A 24,406-nucleotide genomic window follows, 5' to 3' on the forward strand; every position below is an offset into this window, starting at 1 on the left:
TGTTGACTCAGAAATGTCTTCATCTAGACAATGTGGGGAAGCTATAAAAAAGGCTAACAAGATGCTCGGATATATTGTGAATTTAAATCAAGGGAAGTAATGTTAAAACTTTACAATGCATTAGTAAGACCTCACCTAGAATATTGTGTTCAGTTCTGGTCATCTTGTTACAAAAAGGATATTGCTGCTCTAGAAAGAGTGCAAAGAAGAGCAACCAGAATTATCCCGGGTTTAAAAGGCATGTCGTATGCAGACAGGCTAAAAGAATTGAATCTATTCAGTCTTGAACAAAGAAGACTACGCGGTGATCTGATTCAAACATTAAAAATCCTAAAAGGTATAGACAATGTCAACCCAGGGGACTTCTTTGACTTGAAAAAAGAAAAAAGGGCCAGGGGTCATAAATGGAGATTAGATAAAGGGGCATTCAGAACAGAAAATAGGAGGCACTTTTTTACACAGAGAATTGTGAGGGTCTGGAACCAACTCCCCAGTAATGTTGTTGAAGCTGACACCCTGGGATCCTTCAAGAAGCTGCTTGATGAGATTCTGGGATCAATAAGCTACTAACAACCAAATGAGCAAGATGGGCTGAATGGCCTCCTCTCGTTTGTAAACTTTCTTATGTTCTTATGTTCTTATGAACATGTATAGAAACTTATTGGTTCTCTATCACTCTACGTGAGTTTCGTTAACCTACGACCTTCCCAGAGCCAGATATGGACATTTGGCTGTTTCAAGAATCACAGCTAAAAACTGGACAGCTCCTACTCCTACAGTTTTCAACCAATCAACTCGATTCTTTTGCTCAGCTCTTCCAAAATGTTTGAATTTGGTTGGTATTAATTTTTGTAGTGATCGGATTTGAAATGTGGGCGCAGTGCCCAGAAAAATGCCACATTCCAACTTTCTCTGGCTGCAGATTTGACAGTATAATGCTCCTTAAACACTGCAGATAGTCATGTTAACTATAGAACCTGTATAGAAAACTAAGTATGCCATATCCAAAAAATGACCTTGACCTGTCGTGTTTTACAACGCAGACGAAGTTTCTCCAGAAACTTCCATTCTAGTTATTATTATAATTATATTCTCCCCATCTTCCCTTTAATTGTAACTGTGATCCAATCTCTTATCTATGAGCAGACAGCGTAAGCATCATAAATAGCTTCCATTTGTCAGTCTAATTATTAGATTCAATTGCAGTAGGTTTTAAAATCACTCCATGCAGGCTTCTCAGCTTCCTTTTCAATGCTGTCCTTATTTTTCTAGCTTTTTTTATTCAATCCTGCTGCAATTTAATTTTAACTCAGTACCCTGATCTCCACACTTTCACATCATCCTCTGTCTACAGAAGGCAAGGGAAGGATTCTATCTCCTTACAGTACTATCTCTTTACTGCAGAGATGCTTTTGTCTGCTGCATCATCAGAAATGCAGAGCAGACTCCCCAGCTCTGCCTTCAGCCTCTGTGTCCTGTCTGCATCTTCCGCTTTGACCTCTATCATATTTCTAATCCCCAAATCTGACTTCACTCTCTACAGAAGGAATCCAATGCACAGTAAGCTCAAATCCTGGGTCCCACTGGGTCCCTGTTGTTTTTACCTTTTTTTTTTTTTTTTTCAAAATCGATCTCTGCTTTGTGATACCCAGAGTTGGCTTTGATCACTGCATGATCAAAGCCATGATCATTAACAATACTTTCAACTCCAGCATCCAAATCCCCAGAGCGGTCGACAAAGCTAGCATCTGCTGAGGAGTGAAGCACTCTGATAATAAGATCTGAAGGAACTGCTTGTATCACTCTGCTGCACAAAATCTCAAAGATTCAATTATACAGCAATGCATTCTATCTTTTTTCATGCTTCTAAGGCTACCCCTGCATCCAAATAATCTGCCATTTTCTCTACTTAGCAAGAAAAACATCTCCATATACCTTTTGGTTATATTACTTACAATTCAGTAGTCATATCTTTAACCCTACAAGCACACAAATTACTGTTACCTTTTTACATAAAACACAGTACATCAGTCAGTGGCATTTTCTTGTGTGGACCCCACAGTAAATTCTGTCAAATATCACAAAATATATATTACATTTAAAGTATTTATACATTATTTGTAATTGTTACTGCAGTTTATTACTTCTTCAAAGCCCTATTACAGAAATAATCATAGATGGTACTAACTGTAACAACACTGCCAAAGCATGCAGACAAAATCATTCATAAGTCGAAACAATGTGGCAGTGAAAAAGTACATGGAACTTAACTATGGGAGCCATATTAGGTCAGTGGTCAGTGTCAAGGTTGCCAACATCTAAGCAAATGTTGACCTAGAGAAACACAGGAAAAAGTTGTGTACCGAGTATGAAGCCACTATCTTGAAGCGTTAGGTCTATCATCCAGAAACTAAAACGTGACTTGACACCAACATGGCAGTCAGCTCAGGAAAAGTTATTACATTTTAGATTTCCCCAGAGGAGTTTTCATAACACTGAAAAAACAAAGCCCGCATATGAAATGGTTTGAGGTAGTAGCAGTTTATTTAGTGGCTGCTGCAGCCTGTTGGCAAAACATACAGGCTCCACTCTACAATAATGGCAAAAACACTGTATTGTAGTATACTATGAAATCCCCTTGCCACAACCTGCCAAAAATTACAACAGGCTTCATGTGCATCCCATTCATTTCTACAGCTTTTGCTTGCACATTTCAATTCACACTCTGTTTTGGAGCGTATATATAATGCACTGTACTTACTATTCTCCTCGTGCCATCTAAGTGGCCAGAGCTACCATCATCCGCTGCATTTTAATCATGAAATCCATACTCAATCCTTGCACCGGTGTCAGAGATGTCACATTTACATTATTAGGATGCTTGGTGTTGTTTCTACAAGGCATAAAATGCAAGGGTTGATTGAAGAAGACACACAAGAGAGCTTGATCCTTTATATAGTTATGTATAGTACGAACCACAGGAGCACTGCAACTTCTTTCTGCCACATCAAACCACTTACTCTTCTTTGAACGTCCTGTATCAAAAATACTTTAGGAGTCTTATGAACAAACTGAGAAAATACACTAAATGTTGCCAACACAGCAACTAAACCTCTCTTTCATGCACTAGAATCAACCTAGGCACCAGAGACTAGTACCTTTAAATCTAAAGCCCTGCCCAGTTTTCTTTAAAATGAGGATCATAGGCTTTGAAAACCTTTAAATAACTCATGAATTGAAGTCTTGCAACTTGGGCCCCTAAAATTTGGTTCACTTCCCTCAGCCCTCAATCTTCAGTTTAGTTTCAATTGCCAGGATTTGATACATTGCCCACTTCCCAGTCACCACACACACACCCTGTTTTATCAGGTCTGCAGTTTGTTTCCCATTCGGTTCTAATCTCTAGAATATGTTCAGCATCGGCAGTTTTATTTTATGCATTAGTTTTCGTCTTGGAGATCCTGTTTGCTAAGGTTTGCAACTGTTTGCAGTCCCGATCTGTAGAAACTGCTAATCCCTCCTGCTTTTGAATCTTGATCTCCAGAATTTTTTTTGACTTCCAAATGTTGTCTTATGTTTCTGTTTATCTTCTAAATCCTATTCTTCAAAAGCTTTATTTATGTTCTGAAGGTTTGTCATATGGGATATGGTTAGCCTCCTAATCTAACTTGGTCTCTAAGATGTATAAGTGTTCCTTCAATTATGATGCATAGAACTAGTTAGTTTACAGATTTTGAGAATTCCCAAGCATTCTGATTTTTTTGTCTGCATATTCCACTCTGACATTCAATGATGATCTTAAATTAGCATGGATAATTTAGGTCACCTTCTAAATCCATTTAAATTACTGTAGGAAATAATGATTCTATCAACAAGCAAACAACAGATATGCCTGTAATATCAGGCATATCTATTACTTTGCATTTTGAAATCATCGCTGCCTGTTCAAGCTATCATCCTATTATTTCTTAATGATTTATCTACATGCTGTTTTGCTGTTGAAGCCCTGAGTCACTATATCAGCATGATGGGATGATTTTATCTTCTTAGTTGTAATGTATGATTCCTATGTAAAGACTGCACAGATTTAAAATGGATGTCTTGTATTACTTACCTATAATACTACTACGTTTCTACTGCCAAATCAGTTTGCACTATTCATCTCAAGCCTTAGGATGACTTATGAGACCCAGCAACAATATGGAAGCTACAGTACATTAATAAATGTAAGGGTAATAACTGATGCTTTGATTTTTAGTAAGATCATAAGGTTAGTTATGTTCGTTCCATGGGAATTCACCTATTCCTCATCAAGTCTAACTTTCAACAAGATATTAGTGTTATTAAAGACAGCATCCCCAGTGGCAGGGCAGTATGATACAACATTGACAACATGCTCTTTGATAATAGCTTTGTAAAATGACTCACGACATTTTGGCTTTAAGACATAAGAGGATCATAATAATATAGAGGAGTTGACTGATAGCCACATTTTAGTAAGCCTGACATTCAAAGCACTATCGTACTATAGAATATGTCAAGTCAGAAGTGATTGAAGGGATATTGGAACTAAACCACCCAAGGGTAATATGCTTTCACATTCCAACCCTACCCAGTACTATTTCACACTGTTTCAATTATACTTCAACTTTGAAATAAAAAGGATTGTTTAACATAGCACAATAAAAGGGCTCTGCAGTTCATTTGACACACTAAGTCCAGCATCCTAGAACATTTGGATAATCATCAAGCTTCAAAAATAGATAAAAAGGTGCATCCCAATGAATCTGCTAAATAGATAACACCTGGGGTGTGTGGCAGGGAATTAATGCTTTGTATTGCGTTTACATTTGTATTATTGTCACTTCCTGCCGTGCAATTCAGGTGCTCAGCAGAGAGACACTGACAGTCAATTGATTGAAGAGAGGCTCGGTCAAGGTTTGGTTGACCGGGAGTCTATTTTTGGCTGGAGGGGCGTTTCCAGAGGTGCTCCCGACCATAAAGGGAGGCTGCGCTGAACATACGCTCACCTCCTCCAAATTGCCTCCGCAAGCCTGCAGTGTTTATCCACGACTGGCTGAAGGATTAGCATTCTGCTCAAGAGAAGGATCAGTGATGGTGCCGCCCAGCCTGAACCGTGACAGCAAGAAACAAAACAAGACCAGGACTTGTTGTGGTGTGCGTTTGTGTGTGTGTGTGAAATTAGGGCAAGTTTGGGGATCAGCAAACGGATCCCATAATTAGAGCAGCCTTTTAACAGCGGGACCTCCTTTAATGGAAAGTGCACAGCCCAAGCTTGGCCACCTTTCATGTTCTGTAGCTGTGTTTTATAATGTGTTTTGTTTTGGGACATTTGTTCACTGTTTTAAAAACAATGAGTATTTTCTCCCACACTAGGGAAAGCATTGTTGGTGCCCTAGTGGCGGCCACCTACCACTGCACTGCATTGTGTGAATGTAAATAAATCTGCACGCCGTGCAGCGTGTCAGCATCAATTTACTGTCTCTGCGTCCTTGCCCAGTGGATACCTGCAACCCTTAAAAAGTACCCTTTTACAGGACACCACTGCATTTGTCTTAAAATCCTTTGCCTGTTTTTCAGGTGAGGATAACTGTCATGGATACCAAGATATAATAAGCAAGCAGAGTAAAATGGGCAACAAACGTCTCACCCCCAAGCACCACAAAACAGGCCTGGTCCAACACGTTTCTTTAGGATGCTGAGGTCATGTACTGATTAATAAGCTCCTTGAGCAGTCCAGATTTTAACCTTCATGAGAAATGGGCAAAACACAAATTGCTTCATTGATCAATGCAGAGAAAACATTGCTTACCACTCAAATAAGACACACAATCTAAATTACATTTCTTGGCACTGTTAGAAAGTATTTTTGAAAATCAAGTTTCTTTAGGGCCAGGTATCTAATGAGCTTGTTCCATATACATACATATTATATTTATTCAAAGGATATGCTTTAGTACAAATCATTGTTTAGTTGTTTTACTTAGGAAGGACATTGCCAGTCTCTAAGTGAGGCACCGACTATGGCAGCTTTTAAAGGCTGAAGTGTTATTTGTATTTTTATAGTCTATCATATACATGACAACTAATATTGCCTTTTACTGTATGTTTTATTGCTTTTATTATTTTATTGTACTTCCGAATTGTATTTACTAACTTGTTGGTCTGCTTCTAATGCTTACTGCTGTGTATATTTTCTTGTTTTGCCCATGTGAAGCATTCTGTGACAACTTGTTGCAAAGGGCGCTATATTAAATAAAGATTGATTGATTGACATCAGCTTGCTTTCAAAATTGTCTTTTTAATGTTTTGGCACATTGTCATGCCTGGATGAAACACAACTAGCAGGAAATGTTGTCTATAGCCATCAAATCTAACCATTTATTGCACAGTACAGTAAGTGGTCTTGCTGACACTGGTTAAAGACGGAAAAGTTTAGTATTATCTGCAGATGAACACTTTCTACTTATTAACTCAACAAATCAAGAGCACAACATCTGTTATAGGCGAAATATCATTAAATGTTTTGAACCATATAAAATTGTTGCTACTGGCACAGAAGAAAATTACAAACAGGAGTTCCACAAGCAGACATGGCTGACTCAGCATCTCCCCAGAGAACAGAACTACATCTATCAACTTTATGAATGTACAACACTTCTAGCATCAGATAATCATAGCACGACTGCCAGGGGAAGATTTATGTTTGTCTTCTGTAGCCAAAAATATACTTGCAGGAACTGTATAGGTAATACTGATACTTGGAACATATTTTCAATAGTCATTATTACCAATCACACTTGACCACTTTTATTGGTCCTTTTATTTATTTATTTATTTATTTTTCTAGATGCTCTAGATATTCTGTTGAAGATGAGAATGTGACTAAATAAATTCCCAAATTCATAATAATAAAAAAAAAAATAATAATAAAAAAACACAACAAAATCTAATAAACTAAAGGGTCAGTCTTGGGTCCTCTCCTGTTCTCTCTCTACACCCGCTCCATGGGCCCCCTCATCGCATCCTATGGTTTCTCATACCATTTCTATGCTGATGATGCTCAGATTTTCCTCTCCTTCCCCACCTCTGACTCCACCATCTCCTCCCGTATCTCTACCTGTCTGTCTGCTATTTCCTCCTGGATGCACTCGCATCACCTCAAACTCAACCTCTCTAAATCTGATCTCCTTTTCTTTCCCTCCTCCTCCCCCTCCACTGATCTCTCTATCTCTGTTCCTCTGGAATCTACCACACTCTCTCCCTCTTGCTCCGCTAAGAACCTTGGAGTCACCCTGGACCCCTGCCTCTCTTATTCCCAGCACATCTCCACTCTGGCATGCACTTGCCGATTCTTCCTGAGCAACATCCGAAGAATCCGATCCTTCCTCACCAACTATGCTACCCAGCTCCTGGTCCAGGCCCTGTTACTCTCCCGCCTAGACTACTGCAACTCCCTCCTGGCTGGCCTCCCTGCGTCCGCCACCCGTCCGCTCCAGCTCATCCAGAACTCTGCTGCCCGCCTGGTGTTCTCTCTGCCTCGCTTCGCCCACGCTACTCCACTACTCCGCTCGCTCCACTGGCTCCCAATCACCGCTCGCATCCAGTTCAAGACTCTTGTACTAGCCTACAGATGCCTTGACCAGACTGCACCCAGCTACCTCCAGACCCTCATCTCTCCCTACACCCCCACTCGACCTCTCCGCTCCGCCTGCACTAGAAGACTGGCTCTACCTCCGCTACGCTCCCCTGCCTCCAGAGCCCGCTCCTTCTCCACCCTTGCTCTGCAGTGGTGGAATGACCTTCCTACAGAGGTCAGGACTGCCCAGTCCCTGACCACATTCCGGCGCCTCCTTAAGACTCGCCTCTTCAAACAGCACCTGTAGAACTCCTCTGTTTGTATCCTGGGACACTATCACCCTTCATTTAAATGTGCTTTATTTTGCTCTTATCTGCCCCCTATTTTACTGCATTTAATACTGTACTTCAGAATACTGTAATCTGCCAAGTGTTTAACCTGTAGTATTTTGTATTTAATCATATCCTGATGTAACTATCACTATTTAATCATATCCTGATGTAACTATCACTATTATCTGCTGTATTATTGAATTGTGGTTTGTCACACTTGAACAAAAGTTATTGTATTTCTTGCTCTTATTGTATTACTTGTATTGTATCACTTGAAATGTATTTGCTTACGACTGTAAGTCGCCCTGGATAAGGGCGTCTGCTAAGAAATAAATAAATTTAAAAAAAAAAAAACTAATAATGTGTTAATAACGCCTTTCTTTACTAACTGGACATAGCTGACTTAAAAGATTTCACTGCTATTTGTACAGTATCTCAGACAGGTTTTAGACACTGTAATGTTGTATTTATTTGAATGCATTGTGAATGTATTTGCATACTGGGGGAATACAGTATAATAAATAAAACACAATATTCCACCATTGAACAATGATTTGTATTTTCATTAATGGTGTTACTGAATACCATTTGCCATTCAAATCATCACTCAATATATACTATTATGTTTTATTAATAGACACACTTCACCAGAATGGAACCTTATAGGCCCAAGAAAATGTTAAACACTGAGAAAAATGACTGGAGCTTGTTGATTCTCCATTGCCTTTTAAATTATTTACTCCCCAGAGTCCTATCTAAAATAAACCTTGTGCTAACAGGATATTTTTTCTCAAACAAAAGTAACATATCATGGAGTGGTATCTTGATGGCTGTAGTATTATTTCTGGAAGGCATGTGACTATTTTAGACTATTTTAGAAATTGTCATAATATTTGATAAAAAAAAAAATACAAAATAAAAAAAAAAAACACAACATTCAGTGCCCAAGGCTCCCACTGTACATTTTCAAAAAATGCTGATAATTTTGGATGCCCCTAAAGTAAGACACGCTTCAGTAGTGTTTTGCTCATTAACCAAGTTCCATGTTTTAACACATCAATTTGCTGAATTGACTGTACTTGCTTCAACATAAGACTATAGATTTCCCTTGAAGTCTTTTCCAACTAAAAACTTTAAACGTGATACTTCAAAATAGCCATATTGTACAGCTCAACAAGACATATATGGCTCAAGATCCTTGAAATGAACAGCTCCACTCTAGCGTTTTTACTGCAGGGTATGATGTAAACCTATTTGGTATATAGTCCATTTTTATAAAAGACTACGGGGGCCTGAGACTGTCAAACTTTTAAAAACTGCCGCAGCTTTTATATGGCTTGGTCTGGTAAAAGGAAATAGCATTATTTCCCTGACATGGTTCAGAGTTTACCTGAACAACTGACTGAACGATTCTCTTTTACTCACCCACTTCAGTTTTGTAATTTAAACATTTTTGGTCCAGGACAGTCAAATCCCTCAGAGTATTTATTTCCCCCCAGGAATGGTGCTCGCCTGAAAATAACAAAAAAACAGATAAGGTACAGTATAGAATCAGGTGGAGTTAACATTGCTGAAAGATCACAATATTACATGAAAAAACAGGAAGCAAACCAACACAGGCCAGCAAGCAAGCCAACAATAGAGAATACTCAATTTGATGAATACTCAATATCAGACCAACCAAACTCACAGAAAGTGAGGGTATATTAAAATAACACTGGACATTAAAAATGAGGGTGAGACGTGTGTTTGAGGGAAACATTTACTCATGGATAATTTAAAATAGTCATAGGTATAAATCTTTTAAGAATTTTTATTCCAAAAAGCTTGTACTGAAATATTGACCTACATACTATTTATTTTATATGATAAATGGATACAATAATATACTTTCAAGCATGGTCAGTCAGGAGTATGTATCTCTTAGAGAAATGTCCATTTGAACAATTGCAATGACTCATAAATGGACTCAGTCAGAATGTAGGAGTTTGTTTTAAAATGTCTGTCTCTGTGCTCCACGGTGCAATATAAAACCAGTCAAGTTAAGCACTTGGAGTTGTACAGTCACCCAATAAAGAAGATATAGCATTTAAAACACAAAACATATACAGTGCCTTGGATTTAAATGTAGGTGGTGTTTAGATCAGCCACTATTTAAATATATTGAATGTAACCTATTATATACAGTGCCTTGCAAAAGTATTCAGACCCCTGACCAATTCTCTCATATTACTGAATTACAAATGATACATTGAAATTTCGTTCTGTTTGATATTTTATTTTAAAACACTGAAACTCAAAATCAATTATTGTAAGGTGACATTGGTTTTATGTTGGGAAATATTTTTAAGAAAAATAAAAAACTGAAAAAAAACTTGCTTGCATAAGTATTCAACCCCCACACATTAATATTTGGTAGAGCCACCTTTCGCTGCAGTAACAGCTTTAAGTCTTTTGGGGTAAGTATGTACCAGCTTTGCACACAGTGTCAGAGTGATTTTGGCCCATTCTTCTTGGCAGATTTGCTCCAGGTTGTTCAGGTTGGTTGGACGATGCTTGTGGACCGCAATTTTCAAATAGTGCCACAGATTCTCAATGGGATTGAGATCAGGACTTTGACTGGGCCACTGTAGGACATTCACCTTTTTGTTCTTGTGCCACTCCAGTGTTGCTTTGGCCTTGTGCTTGGGATCATTGTCCTGCTGAAAGGTGAATTTCCTCCCAAGCTTCAGTTTTTTAGCGGATTGAAGCAGGTTGTCTTCAGTATTTCCCTGCATTTTGCTCCATCCATTCTTCCTTCAATTTTAACAAGATGCCCAGTCCCTGCTGATGAGAAGCATCCCCACAGCATGATGCTGCCACCACCATACTTCACTGTAGGGATGGCGTGTCTTGAGGCATGGGCAGTGTTAGGTTTGCGCCACACATAGCGCTTTGAGTTTTGGCCAAAAAGCTCTATCTTGGTCTCATCTGACCACAAAACCTTTTCCCACATTGCAGCTGGGTCACTCTCATGCTTTCTGACAAACTCCAGACGTGCTTTCAGATGGTACTTTTTGAGTAACAGCTTCTTTCTTGCCACCCTCCAATACAGGCCAGTGTTATGCAGAGCTCTTGATATGGTTGACTGGTGCACCATTACTCCACTCCCAGCCACTGATCTCTGTAGCTCCTTCAAACTGATTGTTGGCCTCTCTGTGGCTTCTCTCACAAGTCTCCTTCTTGTTTGAGCGCTGAGTTCTGAGGGACGGCCTTTTCTTGGCAGTGCCTGGGTGGTGTGATGCAGCTTCCACTTCCTGATTATTGATCCAACTGTGCTCACTGGGATATCCAAACACTTGGATATTAGTTTGTACCCTTTCCCTAATCTAGGCATTTGTATTACTTTATCTCTAACTTCTGTAGAATGCTCTTTGGTCTTCATTTTCCTTCAGATTCACAGCCTGACCAATGATCCTTCAACAGTGGGGTTTTTATCCAGAAAATGTGACAGCAACTTTAATGGTTCACAGGTGGAGGCCAATGGTAAGGTAATTGTGTCCTCGTTAGGGCAATTTCTTTCATCGGTGTAAACTGGGAGCTTCCACAGCACTGGGGTTGAATACTTATGCAAGCAAGATATTTCAGTTTTTTTATTTTTCTTAAAAATATTTCCCAACATAAAACCAATGTCACCTTACAATAACTGATTTTGAGTTTCAGTGTTTTAAAATAAAATATCAAACAGAACGAAATTTCAATGTACCATTTGTAATTCAGTAATATGAGAGAATTGGTCAGGGGTCTGAATACTTTTGCAAGGCACTGTATATACTAGGTTACATTCAATATATTTAAATAGTGGCTGATCTAAACACCACCTTCATTTAAATCCAAAATAGGGCCCTCAGAAATACAATAGCTAGACTTAGATGCAATGTTAGATGTTTGCTTTTCATAATTCATTATTAATCCAGAGTCCATCTTTAGATCCGTAACTGTTTGTATAAATTTGAATAGACATCACTGCCTTATTCTTAATTTATCATTTTTTTTTTCTATTTTTTCATATGTTACTGTACATCAAGTTCCCATCTGCCTGCAGGCAATGCGGATATTAAAACAAAGCTAACAGCGAGAGAAACAAATACAGAGAGATCAGATCAACACATATGTTTGGAATTAATGACATAACCGTAAACCAGTACGTTTACATTAGTTATGTAAATATTAAAGAATTATACATACTGTACATTTCAAAAGTGCAGCTATAGGAATGTTATAAGGTATATTTCCTGCATGTCTGAAATATCAGCAGGGGTATAGTACAGAATGTCATTTTATGATTAAAAGACAAAGTGCCAAACTAATCCCAACTGCTGTAGGGAGAAATTTTAATTTCACACTTGGTTGGAATGTATTATACAAAACAGTAAAAAAAAACAATCCAAATGGCTTCACCTGCTATTTTTATCAATTCTTTAATAAATAAAGTAATACAAAAGATGTATTTTAATTCACCCACATGATCAAACAATGCACTAAAACAACAGGCCATAGACATTTAAAAATGCTTGTGTTTCAAGTGTCCTAAATTCCTTTATACAAAAAAAAGGTTTTGCGTAACAGTACTATCATCTATTACCAGTAATGATCAATTGCAGAATTTTACTAAACCTAATGGTTCCCTTTGATGGAAAGACAATTTATATATTACACAGATTTTAGCACTTTTAAAGCCTACTTTACATCCCACAAATCGGTATGGTGTCGTGACAGGAAAAAGCTTTTATCTTTGTGTCCTATTTCTGTCCAGACCCTTTTAATTGTACACACATTTCATATTTATCAAAAGACTGAATGGCAAAGCAACACTCACATAGGTTTTGTGGACTGAATGTGTGAATGTTTGACAGTTTGGACTGGGGAAGTGATTTAGGCGACACAGGATCTTGCCTTTCGGGCAAAAGAGAGCTGCCCTCAACTGAAATTGACACTGTCAGAGGTCAACCAAGGCTGGGTAAAGCAGCATCGACCCCTTGAAAGTGGATCCTGGGCAGTGTGCTGCAGAATTAAGCTCCTATTCTAAGGTAAAAGTAGGTCAAATAAATGTGGTCTAGAATCTCGCCTTCTGGTCCTGATGGGACCACCCTCAATTGAGGTGAAACTGAAACTTTCAGAGTCGTTCGGGGCTGGGTGATGGACTATTGACCCACCCCTGCCCCCTTTATGGCCAATTGCAGCATTTGGTTTAGTCCACTTTAAGCGACGTACTAAATCAGAAGATCTAGCTAATTAGTTTAGATGATCTGATCAAGTGGACCAAGTTTGACTGATCATGGGAACTAACCCATAGACTGGTATATAGACGATGTGAATAAACATTTGCTGGGTGTTGCACTGCAAAGATAAATCAGACCACATTATTTCCCTCCCCGCTTTTATATTGATTATTTACATTTACATCATTTACCCATTAATTATTCAATTCACCGATTGTTACCTTTCCTACGATGAAGTGTACATGGCTAACACCCGGGTCCTAAAGCCTCCATATTATTGTTCGGCACATACACATCACCACTATATTTTTTTAGATTATATATATATATATATATATATATATATATATATATATATATATATATATATATATACACACACACACACACACATATACATACACATATATTGCTGTGCAAAAGTTTTAGGCATGTTGCATTTTTCTACTCTTATGAGCATCAACAATTTACTCAAAGCCTCCACTAGTGTTTTCTACTAGTATAACAACCTTGACTTGCATAAAGAAGGAAAAACATTGAGTGAAATAGGTTGCATCACTTGATTTTCAAGGTGTGGCATCCAAAGCATAATCAACAAGTACAGAGAAATATCATCTGTAATTGACAAACCCAGGACTGGAAGACCCAAACAGCTGTCTAACAAGGATGAGCAATACTTGAAGGTAATATCCTTAAGGCAGGGGTGGGGAACCCATGTTCCTGGAGGGCTGGTGTCCCTCCTGGCTTTTGTTCCAACTGTGCCCTAAATTACTTAATTAGAACAAGAATTGTTAATAATTGATCCAATTAAATAATTTAGGACACAATTGGAACAAAAGCCAGGGGGGACACCGGCCCTCCAGGACCAGGATTCCCCACCCCTGCCTTAAGGAAAAGAAAGAAGACAAGCATTGCATTGACAACAGAACTGGCAGAAGGCACAGGATGCATTCAGAGCCATTTTGGACCACTTTCAGAAGCAAATTTGAACTTGACTTTGTAGAATAAGAAATTCAGAATTGACTTAACTTACAACTTGTCATTTTACAAGATGGATCAACCTGATAAAGCACACGAGGCTAATTAAACAGTTTTTGAAATGTTACTTCTCAAACCTTTTACATCCATGCCCAATTCACATATTAAATTTTATAAAACCACAAATGCAAAAACCACATGGAATCCCTGTTTAACTGAATCATATGTCCTAAATACAGGGTTCATACACAAATTTCAAGGACCTTCAAGGACCATTTTGACAAAGGCCTAAGTTAAGGAGTTTGACATTTTCAATGTTGATAACGAATAACCAACTGTAAAAATAAAGCTTTTGCATTAACAGTTTATTTAACTGTATAATAACAATCTCAATTATACTCACTTTTCGAGTACAGATAAAAGCATCTGTGAAGTCGGCTTTATGAACTGAGCAGTAGGTGAGGGAGTAGTTTTCACAGGGGATCAGGTCATACTTGGGATTTTTTTTTCTATGGGGTGCTGACAGGTCTATGGTTAGTGGCTTTATTCAGCTCTATTTATTCAGCTTCTAGTAGATGTGCTTTTCGGGGTCGAAAATTCCCAGAGTTAGAAAATAAACTCATTAATTACATAAAGGAGAAACGTGCCTTCTGTCATGCTGTATCGACTAAAATGTGCATATTAAAATCCAAGAAACTTGCAATGTCAATGAACATCATGAATTTCAAGGCTAGTAGAGAATGGATGCAAAAGTTTGAGAAGAAAAGGATTTTCTATAAGATGTCGAACTACCATTTGCCAGCAACTGCCAGATGCCTATTAGCAAAAGCTTGTAAGTTTTCAACGATAAGTTATTAATTTTAGGAAACGTTTCAATTACTCTCCTGTACAAATAGGAAATGCAGATCAGACTCCAGTTTATTCGAAATGCCATCTGCTACAACAGTCAGTGAAATGATTGTTGAAGCAGAACATCTCATTCTCCAGGCAACTTATCTCACAGACAGGCCGCCTTCAAATCATGCCGATAGCAACCAGGTGCTCTTCATTACTCAAGCGGGACATGGTTGTATCTTTCGCTGTTCTTGCATTACTTTAAATCGTGTCTTTTCGAATGGCGATTTATACAGATTCTTAAATCAACTAATTTTGGCAATTTTAACTCAACTCAAATACCAAACACTGAGCACCTGCTGCTTTTATGAAATCACATGACTTGAGCTCAGTATTTTGTTATCCCAAGGAACAATATTACTGAAACAATCAACAAACCTATCTGCTCAGTATTTAAAATGTAAATAACATTATGTATGTGCCCAATGAGCTACTGATGTAAAACTTAGACCGTTGCGTTTTCATTGTGCACCCGTATACATTAACACCCAAACTGAGATCAGGCACACTACATCATCATTCAATATCCATGAACCTTTAACATACATCTCTAAAGGAATAGTATACTGCATTATCTGCAAGAAATGCAACAAACTGTACATTGGGGGAACTAAAAGGCATTTAGCAGACTGCCTTGTGGAGCTGAAGTGATTAAAGTACAAGTTTGTTGGTTGCTTTTGCAAGGTAAACCTCGAGCTGCACCAGGAGGTAGACGGAGGCATGTGGTGATGGGTCTCTGCTGAGCCATTTCGTAGGAAGTAGAAATTATGCTTTCCAGATGCTGCAGGGGAGTGTGTGTTTACTTGGTTGTGATTTGGGCTGCGATTAGAGCTGGCAATGGAAGGGCGGCAATCGTCCATTTGCACCGAGGAGTCTGAAGAGGATAAGGTAGGGTCAGGGCCGAGCTGACCCATGGAAAAGGGGTATGGTAATGTCATCGCTTGAGGCATTTTGACAAGTCTGGACATGAGCACTTTCACAAGGCATCCCTTCAAATAAAATATGTAATTTACATTTTAGACAGTTTTGTACCCTTGTTAAAAGGGAAGGATTCCCTTTCTCACATATGGTTAGCAAGAGGTTTCACGCTTTTAAACACTGATGATGCATACAGCTATTCACTAACTTAATGCGGGAAAAATTCTACATGAATGAACAACTAATTAGGTGTAGGAAACCACATTTGTCTGAGGATAATAACAAGGTTGTGGAGGTAAAGAGAGAAATAAAAAAAACACAAGGTTGAGTTTTTTTAAAACCCCACCTGTTTCTTAAATTAACATGCATAGCTGACAATGTAAAATCAGTAATGGTTAGGTAGAAAAGGAAGAAGTAAAAACAATTTAGGTTACTGTTATTGAGGTTACGTTTTGTGTTAAGGAATCATCAATAATCTACTGTATACCATGGCTAAAGAAGATATAGATAATACCTGTGAGAGAAATTAGTAGTAGTAGTCTACTACAAGCAACAAACCAGAATCATCTGAAAGACATGTAAAGAGTTGCTGATGGTGCCTAAGGGCAGTGTGCTTTAAGTCCACAGCTGCAGTTCTTGCTCTTTCAGCAGTAAAGCAACACAATTACAATTTTTAACTTTACAGAGCCTATTATATAAAACTGTGATACAAACTGGTGTGTATTCGGGTGAAAACGGCTCATTGTGAAAACCTACACACCCTCCTTTTATTTGAATACAAATCTGCATAAATTGCAACACTCATACTGGTGTTGCCCTGCCTAGTTGAGCAATACAGCTTGTAAGAACACTACCTGAAAGTAAATAGACTGCATCATAAGAAGGTTAAAAGGATTTGGCACTTCAATGGTTAATGTTCACTGAACAACCCCTGGAATGGAACTTTAATGAGGGAATCCTGGAATATAACTTGTTAATAAGGCAAACTGCTGCATAATGAATGAGTCACTATATTGTCAGGCAGTTATGCTGCCCACTGATTGGTCAATCACACGTTCCATCCATTTAATTATTATTATTATTATTATTATTATTATTATTATTATTATTATTATTATTATTATTATTATTATTATTAATGATTTCACAACATCACCACGGATGAAGCCTCATCACAAAATATTAATAATTAAATATGAATCTGCCAACAGGTAAACAAAAAGGAAACTGGAAGAAAACGGGGACTCCATGAACCCCTCCCTTTATATTAAGCATGTTTTACAACTGTTTCCAATAAAAAGCAGATGAGCCAGGAAAAAGATATGCAACACTAACACTCAACGAAAAAAAAAAAAAAAACATAACACCCACACTGAAACAAGCAAGAAATCGTAGAATGATGTATGAGGATTTTTAATCCAATCGAACCTGTACTTTCACTACAAAAATACAATATTGAAAATGCCTGAAAACCAACCTGCTTTTTATTTTATTATTCTTAATTTAGCAGCTGCTTTTATCCAAAGCGACTTACAGAAACTAGGGGGCGAACAATACATCACAACTGCTGCTGCAGTGTCACTTACAATAGGACCTCGGTTTTACATCTCATCCTAGGGACTTGGCACAAGGAGGTTAAGTGACTTGTTCAGGGTCACACATAGTGATTCGGTGGCAGAGCTGAGATTGGGACTGGGAACCTCCTGGTAACAAGCCCCTTTTCTCTAACCACTGGGCCACCAAGCCTCCTATTTAAATCCTTGGCACCTCCCACAACATCTACCTCACTGGAGCAAACGTGTATAAATTACATTGGTTCAATGACGCTAAGCAAAGTGGCAGATATACAAACCACTCAATACGATCTACTGCTGTCCATATTCTCACCAAAGCTGGGCTTGAAACACAAAAATGGGTCACAAAAAATAAGGCATTCATCAGAAGCTACATGCAATGGTAAACGACCCATGAAGAAATACACATTCCCATATCTTTATTGGTCAAATGGCCCTTTGTCCACACTGGAAATTAGCCGGTGGAAAAGGCTAACTTCTCTCTACACAGTGTGGAGTAGTGGTTAGGGCTCTGGACTACTGACCAAAGGGTTGTGGGTTCAATCCCCAGCGGGGGACACTGCTGTTGTACCCTTGAGCAAGGTACTTTACCTAAATTGCTCCAGTAAAAACTCAACTGTATAAATGGGTAATTGTATGTAAAAAATAATGTGGTATCTTGTAACAATTGTAAGTCGCCCTGGATAAGGGTGTCTTCTAAGAAATAAATAATAATAAATAATACACAAACACCGTCCTCTTTCAGTTAGATTACAGCAATCACATTTTTAGCAGTGCTCTTAATAATCAATCCGATTGTCTCCAGTAAAATTAAACCTATTAAAATACACATGTGATTAATAGTTATCATTACTAGTTGTAACATAATAAATACAATTGATATGGCCAGAGGCTCAAGCAGCACAGCAGTAAAAGAGTGGATTTAATTTTTTTGTGGACAACTTAAAATGAGGAAATCAAAGAATACAACCGTGAACCAAATACTGAGACAATAACTCAAAGTGCACATCTTTATGCAGCTGTAGCTTCAAAAAAGTTACATGATCACAATATGGCAGACATTAGAGCTGAGGTCAATATCATTGTTTGTTTGTTTTTTTTTTTTTTTTCTCTAGTTGAATATGGATAACAAAAAATATATATTTTAATGGAGTATTTTCATTTTAGTTTGGCATCTGTCAGCCTTATGTCTGGTTGACTAAAGCCTCAAGGATAAATTAAAGCTGTAGCCATACGCTGACACTAATTTGTGTTTTACCTGTTGGGAAGAGAGCACTCATTTATCAAGACAGGTTAAAGGAAAAGTCTCACACCATGAGTCTGGCTTATTTTCCTGAACTGTGTGATTTGCCTATAGGGGGATGGCTCCTGTTTCAGACTGATGCAAATTGTACAGTTAACAAATGAATAATGTATTGATGGAAACTAGACAGGAAGACACAAAAGCTGCAGACAAGTTTTGCAGATATTGTTACAACAAGACTGCTGCTAAACAAACAAAAACAATAAAACAGGACAATGATCATGTGACAGGACAGCATCATGAATGAGACTCAAAGACTAGAAAGCTGTAGTTAAAGTGCTGTTTGTGTACATTTATTAATTAAGACAAACAAATAGGGCACGAGGGCCAAAATAAAGATTTTAAACAAAAAAACATCTAACAAAAAGTAATATATACAAGACTTACAGCGGTCAGGCTGAGGCTGAGGTTGGGCCTGGGCCTGGGCCTGGGGCTGGGGCTGGGGCTGGGGCTGGGGCTGGGGCTGGGCCTACCCCTACCCCTATCCTCAAACACCACCCTAACAAAGGATTTTTCTTCCTTTATATACAGGTGGCCATTCCCCAATTAGCATTCAATTACTTAATTAGGGAATGGCCCTATCAGTGATTGTCTACAGTTACATGCCAACACACACAAAATAGAAAAAAAATAAAAATCACTCTCCTGATATACCGGCAGGGCTTTTGCCTTGCCACAGATGATGACATTAGGTTTTTTTTTGTTTTGTTTTTTTGTTTTTTTAAATGAAGTCAACATTTAAATGTGCTGAATGATTCTATAACAGAGCAATACAAATCATATATAATTTCTTTGAAAGCTTATACCATTAAGTAAACTGTATTAATCCCATTTACGGCACTTGGCATACAAGGGTTATTAGGTTTCAGGTTTGTGTTTCCATTGCAGGGCTCCATATGCACTTGTAATGGATCTCCTTCTAGTGGCTGATGAGTTAATACAACTGACATCAGCATAAGACACGTACTTACATCTTGACTACAGAGCTTGCTGAATGGTAAGATGTTCGTCTGAATCATGTGGTTTGCCATTTGCGTACCGCCCTTGTCTTTCCATTCAATTCAATGGGCTGAAATGCCACATTCTTACACATTGTATGGTGACAGAAAAAAAATCCCACCCAATGGAACTCATCATTAAGGCCTCCGATTAACTTGACTTGGTGCTAACGACAGGAGAGCAGAGGCACCATCAGCTTTCCCACATGGTCCAGAGAACATTCCTCAAGCTTGTCTTATGGAGTTGTTCTCAGTCTCCTTGCCCATTCAATATCTGAACCCCAGTCAGTGGTACTGTACCAAATTATGCAGTGGTTTTGTGATGTGAAATATTGTCTACTGAGACCACCAAACCTGCCATGTCACTTGAAACCATCAGTCCTAGTACAGTACAATGTAATCTTGAGTTAATCAGAGTTTGGTATCAAATTTCTCCAAGAAGTACTGGACCATGAACTTGTACTACAATCACATTCCCTCAAAACTGCAACTCCTGTTTTTCTGGTTATTTGCAGTGATGGCTACACTTGTGCCCTAAGCAGGGTTCAAAGCCAGGTCTTGTGAAAGAGTAGTGACATTTTTTTTTCGCCCAGGTCACAGAACCTACATTTCTGATTCTGCACTGTGCCCCCAAGTTCTGAAAATCGCAACTTCACAGCAGTGAGTGCTGTGTGAACTCACAGCTGCTTCAGTTTCCTCACCCCCCTGTAGGTGTTGCTTCACAGTAATAGTGTTTGAAAAGCCCTGCTGTGGGAAAATATATAAAATGGGGAAAAAATACTCATCTTAAAAACAATGCCTAGTGAAGCTAGTACAGGTTTGGTTCAAATCTTTTTTGAAAATCGTATTAAAACAACCAATCTCATTTATTTTTTTGAATAATTTCATTTTTATAGATGAACCACTCCCGTCACTCTATACTTTTTTTTTTTTTCAACACTGAAATCAGTAGAAATTGTGGCTTTGTTGACTGTCATCAAAGATTAGATCTAATGAAAAGTCAATGGCTTTGATGTCACACTGCAACCTGAGGAAATGAATATGAATTTAAATCAAAGGAATATTAATTTTGCTGTATGTGCCATGGCAATACCTTGTTTTATAATCAGAACTGTTGCTCTTTGGAAATAAAAAAACAAAGTAAGTTTGTACTAATACAGTTTTCACATTTAAAGCATGGCACTCAACATAATTATCAAAGCATTTAAAACCAGTGCAGGCACATTCAGAGGGTCCTCATAATCACACAGTAACTGAAAGGGTAGCTGCTAGACTTTTGTCATATATGCTTCCAAATACAATTAACAGCTGTCTAAACAGACTAATATTGAAAAACATGGGAAAACACATCCATAAAGGGGCATTCACACCAGACGTGGCGCACATGCCACCTGCTTATGCGCCGCGCTGCAGTACTGTTCACACCAAACGCGGCAGGGTAAAGTCAGTGGGCGGTCCATTGTTACGTCACGGCTGCAGGTACAGTCGCTTTTGGTTACCGAGCAACAAACAGTAAATGCCAGCGGGAAAATAAAGCTCTTTTGACAGAACTGAAGACACTGACAAAAGACAAAACTGAGGAGCGAAACATTATAAATAATTTATTTATAAAACCTAATTGTAACCCCCACACCACCACAATCCCCCCCCCCCCTCCTTTTGTATTAATTTTGTTAAAAACTGTTAAAATATATGTACACCAAATAAAACGTTTTGCTTTATCTTTTAAAAGTCTGTCTGCAGTTAATTTATCAAAACAAAAAAATGCTTACGTTATGTATTATTATTTTATTATTATTATTATTTATTTCTTAGCAGACGCCCTTATCCAGGGCGACTGACAATCGCAAGCAAATACAAATACATTCAAGTGTTACAATATAAGTCATACAATAAAAACAATAATTCTCAAGTGTGACAAACCACAATTCAATAATACAGCAGATAATAGTGAAAGTTACATCAGGATATGATTAAATAGTGATAGTTACATCAGGATATGATTAAGTACAAAATACTACAGATTAAACACTTGGCAGATTACAATAATCTGAGGTACAGGATTAAATGCAGTAAAATAGGGGGCAGATAAGAGCAAAATAAAGCATATTTAAATGAAGGGTGATAGTGTCCAAGGATACAACAGAGGAGTTCTACAGGTGCTGTTTGAAGAGGTGAGTCTTAAGGAGGTGCCGGAATGTGGTCAGGGACTGGGCAGTCCTGACATCTGTAGGAAGGGCATTCCACCACTGCGGAGCAAGGGTGGAGAAGGAGCGGGCTCTGGAGGCAGGGGAGCGTAGCGGAGGTAGAGCCAGTCTTCTAGTGCAGGCGGAGCGGAGAGGTCGAGTGGGGGTGTAGGGAGAGATGAGGGTCTGGTAGTTCGGGGTGATGTAGCACCACAATCACCCCGAACTACCCGACCCCCCCCAAGTTGCTTTTAATATATATATAGCAAACAAACAAAAAAATTGCGATCGCTCTGCTCTACCGGAGAAAGAAAAAAAAAGTATATAAGATCATTGTGGGTACATGACATCCTGAAGAAAAGAAAACAGTACGGCGAATACCATCGGCTGCTCCAGGTGAAGTGGCATGGCAGCACAGCATTGTTTAAATAAATAAATAAATAAATAAATAAAGACAGCGGGTCTTTAGCGGGTAATCCCATTTGTACACCCACAGACCACCATTTTACATATTTTTTATTAATATCTCGGTAACTATTAATTATATACAACGCCGGGAAATCTTAAAGGGAGCAGCTTTTCCTCCATTTTATTTTTTTATTTCTTCCTCGCAAAGGAACCTCCTACTTTCCCCTGATTGGCTGTTGGTAGGTTACGTCACGACGAGGCAAAAGTTGAAAATAGTTGCGTGTAACCGCCTTCATTGAAAACCATTGCTTGTGCTGTGCCGCGTCTGATGTGAACGCCCCTTAACAATGAATTTTAATAAGGCATATTAACTGGTGTTAAAATATATTGTTCTTCTTTTCGCTTAAACTGCACACAAAGCAAATGAGCAGTTAATACAATCATAGAAATTAGATTTTAAAGGAAGCATATCAGTTAAACAGTTGATTTTACCCCAAAGCTTTTAGATATGCTCAACAGAAAACAAACTTGTTTATTTAAGGACTGCTGCGTTCAAACAGACCTCTTCATACATGAGCCTATTGTATATTTATAGAGCTTTGTAATTTTTTCTCCAAACAATGGATCTAGAATGTGAGAACGTGTGCAGTTGCAAATTTATTCTTCGAGACGGTTGGTAGGCCCCTGCCGCGCTAACAAGAAGTGTGCAGAGAATTCATTAATTGTATTCATAATCTGAAACTAATACCCGTACGAACACTCAATACTCTGATTACGTCACTGGAGGTGGGTGGGGTTAAAACCAGAAAGTGTTCAGCAGTTACCTCTAATTATCTTGAGAGTGGCTTATCACACAGAAAAGCAAACCAAAGGAATTTAGTATGATAAGAGGGCGCTTAATTAAAAAACAAATAATAATCCAAGACTCTGTGAAAGAACATACATCCCGTTTTTTCTATTAAAACGACTAAGTAAAGGAAAAAGCAGTGCAGAGAATTGATTCATTCAAACATGTTGGCATCCAGGAGATAGTTAAGTTCAGTTTAAATATTGATTTGGATCCTTGTGAAAAGTTCGAAGAAAGTGACCATACATTGTTTTAATGTTTATTTAGAATGCTTTTTATCAATCTTAAGTCTAAATGTGTCATCTGAATTCTTGTTTCGCAATATTTATTATTTATTATTAAATTATATGGGATGTCTGTGATGGGGAGGTGATTTAATGTATACAGTTGAAGTGGAGACCACTTGGACCAGAGTGCAAATTTGCAAGATGATTTTATTTAGGTGCCTCGAGAGATGTTATCCATCATTAACTGAGCATGGGTGCGTTATCCTCTTGAAAGAATCAGGGCACAAGTGCAGCACTGGTGGGTGGTCTTGATCAGCATAAATCTCCTCGTTAAATAAACAAACAAATAAAAAATAATAATGTATTATTTATTTACTAGTTATTTTGGGGATTATTGTGATATTGGGGGGGGGGGGGTTGTTGCTTGCGTACAATACAAAGTAAAGCATAATGTGATTAGCCACGTATGGTTAGATCAATCAGAAAGACAATAAATCTAGACGTACTCTATTATTTGAGCGCATTTTAGGTATTTATTGTGATGGAGAATTGCTTGCGTGCAAAAATGTTTCAATATAAAGCTAATATGCAACCTCAGAAATGCACAAAGACACATTTTCCAAAAACTTTGGAAAGTGATATTCGATGTATGAAAAACTACAATGCCCTTTAAGCAATGCACACAAATCATAGGGGAATAAAAAAAAAAACTCATACAATTCGTGGAAAAAAAGATATAACAAAGCTGCTCAGCCGAACCTGTGATGCAGACATGCCTGCCCCGAGGGTATAAAGGACTGCGCACAGATGTCAGCGTATTTTCTTCTTCAAGCCTGCTGCAATCATAGACACAGTGACCTTGAAGGTAAATGGTTACATT

The 24,406-nt window shown here is 38.2% G+C and overlaps 1 protein-coding gene across 5 annotated transcripts in view; it reads right to left on the reverse strand.

The window, feature by feature from the left end:
- Positions 1 to 24,406, reverse strand: part of LOC117394802 (disks large-associated protein 1-like) — a 244,271-nt gene that overhangs the window by 148,919 nt on the left and 70,946 nt on the right. For all 5 annotated transcript variants that reach the window (XM_033993395.3, XM_033993393.3, XM_059015273.1 and 2 more), the window contains exon 2: positions 9,358 to 9,444. The gene's annotated coding sequence lies outside the window, so the exon portion shown is untranslated. The remainder of the gene's footprint in view (positions 1 to 9,357; positions 9,445 to 24,406) is intronic.

Source organism: Acipenser ruthenus, chromosome 3, assembly GCF_902713425.1.
Source record: "Acipenser ruthenus chromosome 3, fAciRut3.2 maternal haplotype, whole genome shotgun sequence".
NCBI lineage: Eukaryota > Metazoa > Chordata > Actinopteri > Acipenseriformes > Acipenseridae > Acipenser > Acipenser ruthenus.